Genomic DNA, 11,923 nt, shown 5'->3' with positions numbered 1-11,923 from the left:
AATATTGAAAGCGTCCTAGTGAGTTACTTCAAAATTATTGGTGCTTTTATATTACTCAATCCAATTAATTCCAACAAAAGTTATATATGAATTCATTCAATTTGTGTATGATACAATTACTTACTGATTGTTGTTTGTCTTCATAGCTTGATCTTCTAGTTTCAATTTATGATTTGAGAGTTATATATAGATCTCGCGATCGATGTCTCGTGGCTTAGTGGAATTAAGTGTTTATTTCCATTAAAATGTAAGTTCATGTATTTTGGCATTAAGTGCATTTTACATTTTAAAAGTAGATTTTGGAGGTGTGTTCTTGTTAAAAAGTTATGCATAGATCTTACTTGTATAAGTCAATTTACAAAATAAATTGAGATCCACCTTAAAAGAAAGTTAAAAACATAAATACAATTAAGAGTCAAAACACATAAATACAGTTACATACACCGTTACAGACTAGTTCGATCAGTTTCCTTCAGATCCACCTTGGTTATCCGGAAGCTGATGAAACACTCGAGCACAACTATACACCGAACAGAACGACTGTAGCGCCGTCAACAACAACATAAACAAAGCCGCAAAAATCGTTAAAAGCTTCCAAGAACCAAACACATATGTGTTCATAAACGTCGAAACTTTCACCCTCCACGTTTTAGCATACCTCGCATTTACATCTTCAATCACTTTATCCCTCTTCGGCACTCTAGTCAACTTCACGGATTTACTCATCCCGTTCCATAAATCCGCAACTTCCTTATCGCTCTTCAAATGATTCAAAACTATCCCACGTTCCCTTAAATACTTCGCGTCCTCTTCCGTGTCTATTATCCCATTCATTAACTCAGTGTAACGAGCCAACACCAATGGTCCCGACGCAACACACGCTTCGTAAGCCACGAGGTTTCTTAAATAAACCTCGGTGTTCACCTCAAGATCAACCACGGGGAGGTAAAGTGTCGAGCTTACATTATCGAAACTCATGTCATTTATTCCACCATTAACCGGTGAGAAAACAATCCCGGCTTTGGCCAGTTCGGTCACAGATGGGATTGTGATTTCTTCTATTGTTGGCATTTTCGGCTCGTTAGTTTCGCCTTCTTGTTTGTCGTCTCCGTCACCGTTGAATCTCTCGATCATCCTCTCCATGGGTTGTTTGAGGAGTTTGAGTATTGGAAGATTGGATATTATTTTCCATGGTAGCTTCATTAACAAAGTCATTGGCCTTCCGAATAAGAATCTCTTGAAGAGTCTTACTAAACCAGCGTTTGATTTTGAGAGCATGTCCCAATGTAATTCATAACCTTGCGAACTTCACTTTCTTTAGCGAAAGTTTCTTCTTCTTCTTCTCCGTCCTTGACCTCGGTGATCTGTTCGTTCTCGATGTCGATCTCAGTCTGCTGTTAAAGATTAAAGATAATATGTTAGCTAGTGTTTTATATTATACTATCCTTGGAATACATTAGCTAGAGGTGGAAACGAGCCGAACAACTCACAAGCTACTCTAGATCAGATCAATAAAAGCATCAAAGCGAGCCAAGGCTTATCAAACAAAGATGAACTTAGACTCTCAGACAAAGCTTGTTAAGTTGTCAAGCCTAAGCTTGTAGTTGTAACTTGTATGAGAAGATCGTTTAGACTTTTCGATCGTTAACAAGTCTGGTGTATTTTCAAGGTTTAACTATTTTGGACTCATGTAGTAGTTTCATACCGCACAAAAAATCTGACTCGTTTAAAATATTGCACATGATCTTAAACGAAGCTCGGGGCTTTGATTTTTCTCGAAACAGTAAAAATAATCAGAAAATGTATGTACACTAATACATAAATATAATTATTTTGATTTCTTTACTCTTTTTCTTTCCAATATTATTTGAACATATAATTTGTTTTTTCTTAAACGACTTATTTTATTTTTTTTTTCAAATCCTAATTACTTAGGTTTGTTTTTTCTTTTTCTTTTACTGCTTAAATGATACAAATCTTTATTAAAAAATAGGGGTCATTTATTACATCATACAAAGTTTTATTTAAAACTATATATTTTATTTAAAATGAAGTAAACTTTGAATTTTTGATCATATAAACATATCAAAATAATTTATATTGAATACAAACTCAAGTTTCAATAAAATATCAAGTAAAACTATGTTTTTAAAGTTATAAAAAAACAAATATTATAAGTTATTAGATAAATATCAAATTATATAGTATAAATTGTATATCATAAAGAAAGAGAAGAAAAGAGTTGGCCTTTTTTAACTCGTCCGTTTAAGTGACTTTGGTTAATACAAAAAATTCTATAATAGACAATATTTCACTTAGTTTTCATCATTCTATACCTGCGTGATTCCGAGTTCTTTGTCGTTTGGCACGGTCATGTGGTAGAGAAAGTCAAGCAGGTGATCGCAATCGTCGATGTCAACATCCGGCAGCTGTTGCTCATGAAAAGGAGTAAGCTCCTGGTACACTCCCATTAGCATCATCTTTAATGTCTCATCAGCAGTCTTTAACTGACCAGTTGTTTTCTTAAACTGATGTGCCATCATCGTTCTGATTAAAAATAACGGGATCTGATTTTCCACCATCACCACATCACGAAGAATCGATGTATGAGACAACTTCTTCCCTGTTATTAGATAAAAGTATATTAAGAGTTTATTATAATATGTACTAAGTATGATTTATGATTAGGGTTTATTTGTAGTAATTATCATTTTGTTACTATATGTGTATATATATAGAGTACGTTAATCAATAATACATAATAACTTACGGAGTTTTCATTATTCTATACCTGTAACGTCAACCACATGAGACATCCCAGAGGTGACTTTGGTCAAACTCCGATCTTCCATGGAATACACTTGAATGAATTCAATTAAAAATGCCATATCAACAGCCATCATCCACACAAGGGCATCACTCGACATATCAAGAAACTTATGGTAACAAGCACGGATTCGTGCTTCGTCCTCTTTCTTCATAATCTCAACAATCCGTTCGAAGCTCATGTTCATTTGTTTCTGTGTTCTTCGTGCGGCTGCGAGCTTGTACCGTTGCATATCATAGACCTCCTCCCGCCAATGGTGAAACGGACCTAGTGCCACTTGTTGTGGGATGTAGGATTCAGGATCGGTGGCTAGAAGTACTTTAGGGACTGTGAATATAGATACGGGTACTTTTCCCAACACGTCATCGTCGTGTTCGGCTATGGATTTACGCATACTTTCGACCCATTCGTCTTCATCGATGCTCATTTTAGAGAAAGAGTGCGAATTGGTGTTGGAGAAGGATCTTGTAGCCATGATTCGTTAATGGTATCTTTGTGTTTTCTATGCTTAAAACTAGATTGAACTCTTATAGAGGGATAGGGTTGAATTTGGTGTTGATTACATATATTGTATTAACCACGTGAATGTTAATCATTCTTATAAGAAATAACAATATATGTTATCATGTAGCTACACATGACAGGACAAGTGTGACAGCGTGCAAATGAATTTATAATTCGATCTATTGATGGATGTGATATCTTCATATCTAATATTCTTTAAACCTAATATATTCTTAAATCCCTTATTTGTGATTCAGATTTCAAATAGGGTAGACCCCTACCTGAGACACCATGGAAAAATTACTTTCTATATGAATATAATTTAATTACGAACCACGTACACTAAGATCTTTTTACATCTAACACTAATGATTTTTTTATTTTATTTTTGTAATTTACCTACGTTAAGATACAATAATTTAAACGGTCTAATCTTTGTAAGATTAATAGTTGAGAAAACGAAATCCCTTGCATTTACAGTGGTTCTGTTACATATATTGAAGTTATCATTAGTTTTACAGTTTATTACGTGTTTGAAAATTTATTTGGCTGTCTTTTATTATGTGACATGTAACCTAATCCTGACTCACAGAACCCTTATGTCTAGTTGTAATTAGGCTAAGCGGGTCGTACATACGTTGTACTAAAATCATAAATTAGAAGGTTGACAAGTTAAACTTAAAAGTTATAAATCTAGAAGAAGAAATTACATATTTAATTAGATTAACTGACAAGTCGATCAACCAATTTAGTTTTGGTATAAATCAAACAAACTCGCTTATTAAATGGTTTATTATACGAGTTAACTAACAATTAACTTAATTGACTATGATTATTTTCATGTTATGTTTCTAATCATATATAATTAAGATGTAATTAACATTATTATTTCATGTTATGCTTCGAATCATTTAAGATATAACAGCTCGAACTGGTTGGTGGGCTTGCAGTAATGCAAAGCAATATGATGAAATTGGATAAATAATTTACGATTCTTGCTGGTGGAATCTTGTTAAATACTTAATCACTTCAAACAAATGCTCCATTGTTATTGTAATATTCAATTACTAAAATATCCAACCACTTGTATTTTTATAATCATATATAGCGTAATAGATTCTTCATAGAAAATACGTATCCATCACCAGTTCACAACGTGAATCATGTTATATTATTTTATTTAGTTGGATAATGGTTATTGCACACTTTCTTAATTTCAATCAAATATGTGAAACAAATAAACGAGTAGGTAAAACCTAAAAGTCATTGTTACTTATAATAGTTTTCAGTTGATCGACTTTATTGAACACTTTCTTAATTTCAATCTGAAATTACATGCCGGCCTAAAATTTGTTTATATTTAACATTTATCGCATCATAAAATAACCGATCACAAAACAGCCAGTTTGTAACAAAATTATACCGGTTGTAAAATTAGTGACTGAAATTTAGACTGGAGATTTTTGCAAAACAGTTTTAAGACTGATTTCTATGTTATTACCAAGCATTCACCACTTTATCTTTTTTTTTCGTTAAGGAAATAAACCGAAAGTCTCAAATAATAAAGTAGGTATTTCTCGCGTCTTTGCACCATAGCATCTATGACTGTCAGTTGTATTAGGTTAACGAATTAAACTAATTATAGACCTGAACATCAAATTACTTAACTTAGACCCAATTAAACAAATGTAATCAAACAAGAAATATGTAACTTGTTTTTTTTTATGGGTCTAACAGGTTTAACATGATGTGAACAAGTTGTAAATGTGTTTAATAGGTCGTAATATAGCCGTAGAGGGTTAAAGAGTTCATGGAGTTATAAACTACATACCTAAAATTTGTTCTATTTTAATAGAATGTGACAAGAACATACGTCTAGTTTGAATATAACCCGATCACGCCTCGATTCGTTAAACAAGTTAGACAATTTATTTTAAGCATGACATACTTATTATTGCTATTTAAGAATTAAGTTGATTAACCCAACATCTGGTGATTTTCAACGCTTACTACATTATTGTCACAATGGTGTAAACTAGTTTTATATGTTGGGATTGGATAATGGTATTTTATCATTGATGGTTGGCTCTTCATTAAATAAATACTTACCCACTTGCATATGTAATAAGTGCAACCACTTGCCATTTTTGTATAATGAGTTATTCTTTAAAAAATTAATACGTATCTGTCCACAACGTGAATCACGCAGTATTATAATGTATATTTAACATGTGAGGAACGAGCTATTTTTCTATAGGTGAAACTAAAGTGAAATGTTTTAGAGCGTAAGCAACGGGTCTGGGTCAGAAATACAAGTCTTTCACACAGATTTTGGAATTGAAAACCCGTGAGATCACCGTCCTATCTTCTCTACAATTCTACCTCATACCTTCTCCTACTTTACGTTGCATTGGGAATTCGTGAGAGTTAAAAGGTCCTAACTAATTTAAATGAAACTTTAATAATGGAACTTGAATTCGGGATATTTGAATCGGGTCTTTGTCGCAACAGAATTATGAGTACTCAACTTCAAATTTTGGGAATCTTGAACCGAATATTTCATGTACTTTCATATTATTTTTTTTAATTTTTTTGCTTGGTAACTTTTTCGTTAATTCGGTTTATTCAAATAGACCTGAATTCAAACTAAATTCAACTACACCTTTTCAAATCCGGTTTTCAGTTCTTATTGGAATTCAATATGATATAAGTTTTAAAATCATAATTCAAATAATCTATATAAACCGAAATTCACCCGTTAAATCCTCTAGTGAGGTTAACGCACTTAACGAGCCATATTAGGGTGGGAGGGGTGCTCCCGCACACTAGCACAAATTCTATATTGTCATGTCGTCTATACCCTAAAACCCCCAAGGCCAACACTCCTCTCAAAAACCCTAAAACCGTTTTTTTAAATAATAAAAATGATGGATGACTGAGTAGGTAAAGATTAAGGACACATTTGCACATTCTCTCTCATTTGCCCTAATAGGTGACCACAACCTGAATATCACCACCCCAACCACTACCCTAATAGAACATTCACAATCCATTCTTTAAACTTTGTCGGACGGTTTTAAATCATAGGAAATCATTGCTAGAAAAAGAGGATAGAGAAAATACTACTATTTATCATAATTTGGGAATACGGTGTTCACGTACACCATTTAATTTTTTTTAATATAATCTAAAAGTGGTTGTGAGTGAAGGAGAAAAAAATATAGTGATTTTTAATATAATTATAAGAATTAAGATGAGGATTAGCTTGTGAGTGCTATATACCCCGCCCACCTTTATTGATACTAGTATCTGAAAGTTCTTTAATTTTCTATAAATCTAGAATATTATGTCTGAATTACGCATACTCGATGGAAAAGTTTATGGCAATTTAGTATTGATAATTAAACGTACTTCAGTTGAATTTGACCCTTATTGTTTTGTTGCGAAGGACCTCAAGGATGAAACTCCACTTCCACGCCACAATTAATGGCACGGGTAAGTTATATCCGTTCACTCCACCAACCTATCCTTACGTTTGTTACATTCTGTTATCACCAGATTTCATGGCCGGCCGACAACACAACAACAAACTTGAACATTCTAGTGATTCATCTTCCCATCTTCAAAGTTGAGGGATTTGAGTACTACAGATTCAAATGAATTCTGAATTCTCTAAGACCTTTGGGAATTTGTATCTACCGAATACAATGAGGGTGATGGACACTGATGAAGACTTCAAAACAAGGAAAAGAAATATGCTAGATCTAATATTGATTTAGCGTATTGTCCTGTGACGTAGTCAGGATTTTTTTACTAATGAGTTTAATATTTTTCGATCATTGGATTAATTATTATCTGGCAATAAATTTTTTGGGTTGGGTCAAGTCAGGTCACAAAATAAAAATAAAACATCATAACAAAATTATATTGTCAACATTCAATAACATACGATAAAATTTGAAATAAATAAAAGTTCATATTATATAGTAAGTTATTTGAAATAACAAAAAAAACATATTTTAATTGGTCTGCTTTCTTTTAAAAAACGGCAATAAACCCAAAATGCAAAATTTTAATGTATAATTCTAAACGCATAACGATTTACACATAAACATATAATGATATAAAGTACATTCGAATAAGGGTAAAAATGTGGAAAACTAACCTTGATTTGTCATATTGTTATTTGGATGGATTTTGAATTGCCAAGTGATGTTTTGATGATTGATTGGTTGATTTCTAATCATTAAATATTTTCATTAATTGTTTGATTACTCGTATTGGATATTTGGATGGATTTATTGCCAAGTGATGTCGAGATATAGAGAGTGTGATCGTTTACAGAAGGCATCGTCACGGATGATGTAGATACATGTTTTTTAAAAAAAGAAAAAAACACTTGAAGTTGTAATGAGTACAAAATATACACATCACTTGAAGGTGCTATATTTTCACTTATAAATATAAATATAACTGTTATGTGACGAAAATGTGTTTGAAAATACTGAGATAACACGTATTTCGAAGTTATATTTAATTATATTCTTTTTGTTGTAAATTATAGTCGGGCCAAACATAATAATAGCATTATAAAAACTATTATTTTAACTTTTAGATAAAAAGATTGATTGTTATTTTAATACATATAAGTATGGACATGTTATATAAACTTATAAAGTCTGAACACGTGTAGTCGTGTATCATTTGTCGAGTTAGCAACTTATGAAACCAAGTTAATGAAAGGTAGTATAAAGTATTTGTGGCATATGTCCCCACATGACAAATAATTGATGGGTTTAAACTTAGTAGAACTAAAGTTGAAAATGAAATGATGAAACTAAAAAGTCAATAGTGTGGCCACAAAAGCCGTAGTGTGTCCACATCTAAAGCATACGTCTTGCATAAACTTTATCCAATAGGATGAGGTTTCTTTTTCATTTTATATAAGACAAAATTTTAATATAAATTAAAAAAATTGTTTTTATGACAAGAAGTCATTGTGTATCCACTTTTTTAATGCTACTTTATGTTTTCAACTGAATAATCATCTCTATTTTCATTTGTAATAAATCCTTTATTCATTCTACTTATTTGCACCAAGAAACACAATGCAAAAAAATTCACCATTGTCTCACAGTTTGTAACACTTGGTGTTTCTCTGTCATTAAAAGTTTAAAACCAAAGTAGCATCAAAATATTTTAATTTTTTTTAATTATCAAATTTGCATCGATATATTTTTCTGATATTGAAACTTGTCATGTAATTTCATAGAATTTTTCAAGTAATTTAGTACTTCGTTCCTAAAATCCTAATATGTTTTACTTTGTTCAAGCACATTATTAAGTCTCATTTTAAAATTTTAATCAATGTATATTAGTTCTAGAAATTAGTGGTTCGAAATTAAATTACTAACCTATAAAGCTAATTACATATATTGTATAGAAAACATGTTCATTCAACAATTCAATAGAATTGAAGAGGTAGGTCCCCGCAAAGCCCAGTTGGACCCGCAAGACACACTTTGAAGAGGTACGTCTGCGCAAAGACCAGCTGGTTCCGCAGGACCCACCATGCTCAGAGAAGACCTTACACGCAGTAAGCCAGCTGTTCCCGCAGGAAAGTCTCCCTTGGTACAGTACCCTACCTGTTCCCGCAGCTGTGGGTACAAGCCAAGAAGGAAGGCTACCCGCACTAACAGTAAGGCTACACGCGTAAGTCACTAACTCTTATACTTCAGCAATGTCACCTGAGGAAAGAATGAGCAAGGCGGGAATATTCCAGCCCAAAAGAGCCAGTCCGTACGCTTCTGGAAGATCTTTTGTACTATACCTGCCAAGATATGGACAAAATAGACAAGATCTTACCAAAACAGCCCATGAACCAATCACAGGGTGACAGCTCACCGACAATAGTATGAGGAGGAGCACGCTCCTGTACAAAATGTCACTATCAGCCGCTGCCTACCCACCAACTCCCATCGTGGCACGTACGTAGCCCGTATTTGGTGGAAAAGGAATATTATATACAGCTGGTCGTACCTGCTTGGAAACCTACATTCGGCTATAAATACTCCAACACCTTGGAACGGTAGGATCATCTTATCTTCTCTTTAGCTATTTCTCTCAATATACACTTATATTCAGAGCAATCTAGTCTGATTCTCACGCCGAAGGGCGGTCACAAGGAGGAACCCCCCCTCCCCTTCTCAGTGACGAGCTCACGGTGTCTGTTTTGCAGATCGAGAAGAATAACCATCTTTGCCGGACCTAACCCTCGTGGGAAACATCTACTTAACCCTAAGATTATCCGTAATCTGACGGGGTCATTTAGTGTTTCTTCATTGGCGCCATCCGTGCATTAGGCTAGAACTTAATCTTCCTTTTTTCTCAGTTTTTTCAAACTTCTGGAAAGATGGTTAAGGTTACTCTGATGCCAAGGCCACCGAGTGACCAAGAAACTCCGGTAACCACGACCCCAGCTACTGGGGGGAACACCGGTGAATACACGATTTTTACGAACACTACCCCAGTTACCCAAGCCGGGGCAAGTGTAGTAAACAATCCTCCCATGGGATTCATTGATACCCAGGTAGAGAAGCAGCAAACGAGGCTTCCCCGCCAAACACTAGATCAAGTTAAAGCTTGGACGGAAGCACGTCAGAAAGAATTCCAAGCTGAGTTGGATGAACGTTTACGTTCACTCCAACAGGCCAATGACGAATTCGGAAGCACTCGACAACAGCTCAACATGAGCAATGATTGCGAGTATTCGGACGATGATTGGGAAGAATCTGACATTGACGCAAACCCTCGTCATAAGGCGAAAGGGAAGCGTAAAGAAGTAGACTTCCGCTCAAAAAGAAATTTTGGAGAAACTTTCAAGCCAAAGAGCGCGGGGGGAAACCCACGTGACTTCTCCAAAACATTCAGACCGACTGTTACAAATGCGGGAACGTCCAAGTTTGCAAGAGACATTGCGGAAGCAATCGCTCCAAAGAGTGCCAAACAGATGTCCAACATAGGCACTTACGATGGCGTATCCGACCCAGACGATCACTTGAACAAATTCATAGAGGGGGCAACCGTCAGTAATTGGACGGAACCCACGTGGTGTTACATGTTCCAAATGACGCTCGTCGGGGCAGCCAGAGCGTGGTTCGATCGTCTACCGGTCCACCACATCTATGATTGGGCAGACTTCCAGCACAAATTCAGCCAGCACTTCAGTCAACAAAGAAAATATACTGAAGAGCAGTTGACGATCCTCAACTGCGTCCGAGAGGAAGACGAATCTTTGCTAGACTTCATCACTCGCTTCAACTCAAAGAAGCTAAGTCTAGGCACTATAAGCGAAGATCTTGTTCGCGCCGCTTTCATCCAGGGCGCCGAGTACCCAGAGCTTATCCGCACTTTGACGGGTAAAGATGGCATGCCATCCACGTGGGATGCCATCATGACGGCAGCTAAACGCTTTGCCGAGACGGAGAAGCAACAGGGTAGAAATCTTCCCCAGAGCACAAATCTCTACACGCAGAGGACAAGAGAAAATAATGTCCGTACCGCCCGACAAAACAAAAAAGGAAGCTTGGTATTTGGCAGTCAAGGGTAAACTTTGACACCTCATCTAGCTCTCGCCCTCTATTAGGCGGAAGGGATAACACACACTCGTCCCGGAATCCCAGGTGGACGCCACTCACAAAAAGCGTCACCGAGATATTTGCCACCGAGAAACTCCCGTGGCCAAAGGCTCCAATAATCCGGCAGCGTCATAACGCTGATCAGAGCAAATCCTGTGACTTCCACGGGACAAAAGGCCACACCACAGAGGAGTGTACGTCTTTGAAGGATATTGTCGAAACATTCGTCAAAGATGGAAAACTTACACACCTCGTGGCGTCGATTAAGAACGGAGGGAGAAATGACAATCGGTACAAGAGCAACGGACGAAAGCCCGTCGACATCAGCATCCACATGGTTTCATGGCAACGTCAGAGGAAGAAAACGACGAACGACAGAGCCAGGTGCGTGGAAGAAAGCTGAAGTGCGCTTCCCGCGTGTACCAGGAGGGCCCAACAAAGAAGGCCCCATAGTGATCAAAAGCCAGCTGGGGCACTACATCACTTCCCGCACTCTTGCTGATAACGGCGCTTCGTCAATGGTCATGTATAGGCAGTTCTTCGACAAGCTAGACGACGAAGACAAAGAACGCCTAGAAACGGTCTACGCCTCAATGGAAGGGTTCGATGGCAGCACAAACACCCCCTTGGGTATCCTATCTTTCCCCGTCACTCTCACGGACGGGAAGCACTCCCGCACAGAAGACGTGGACTTCGTCGTAATGAGGAAGCCACACCACACATACGACATTCTCTTCGGGAGAGATGGGATGGCAAGATTTAATGCTGTGATGTCTTCAGTCCATGGCATGATGGGATGGCCAACAGCTGAGGGTGTCGCGATGATCACGGGTATTCCCCAGGTATGTATCGCATCTGTCTCATCTTAACTCAAACCAAAGATGGCTAAACCAACCATTACCGAGCCAGAAGAATGGGCCTTCAATGGCAAATACCATGACCAGGCCGTTACCAT

The 11,923-nt window shown here is 36.4% G+C and overlaps 1 pseudogene across 1 annotated transcript; it reads right to left on the bottom strand.

Annotated features, from left to right (window-relative positions):
- Positions 1-462: 462 nt before the first annotated feature.
- Positions 463-3,302, bottom strand: LOC143583989 (putative UPF0481 protein At3g02645; annotated as a pseudogene). Its single transcript, XR_013144278.1, has 3 exons — positions 2,792-3,302; positions 2,337-2,623; positions 463-1,391 (listed from the first exon to the last, which is right to left on the bottom strand). The product of XR_013144278.1 is annotated as a putative UPF0481 protein At3g02645 (transcript).
- Between the last annotated feature and the right edge of the window lie 8,621 nt (positions 3,303-11,923).

This window comes from Bidens hawaiensis, unplaced genomic scaffold (genome assembly GCF_021521415.1).
Source record: "Bidens hawaiensis isolate Kalapana, Puna unplaced genomic scaffold, B.hawaiensis_p1.1 tig00032749_1, whole genome shotgun sequence".
Taxonomy (NCBI): domain Eukaryota; kingdom Viridiplantae; phylum Streptophyta; class Magnoliopsida; order Asterales; family Asteraceae; genus Bidens; species Bidens hawaiensis.
The sequence above is the reverse complement of the archived record's forward strand: the minus strand, read 5'-3'. Positions and strand labels throughout refer to the sequence as shown.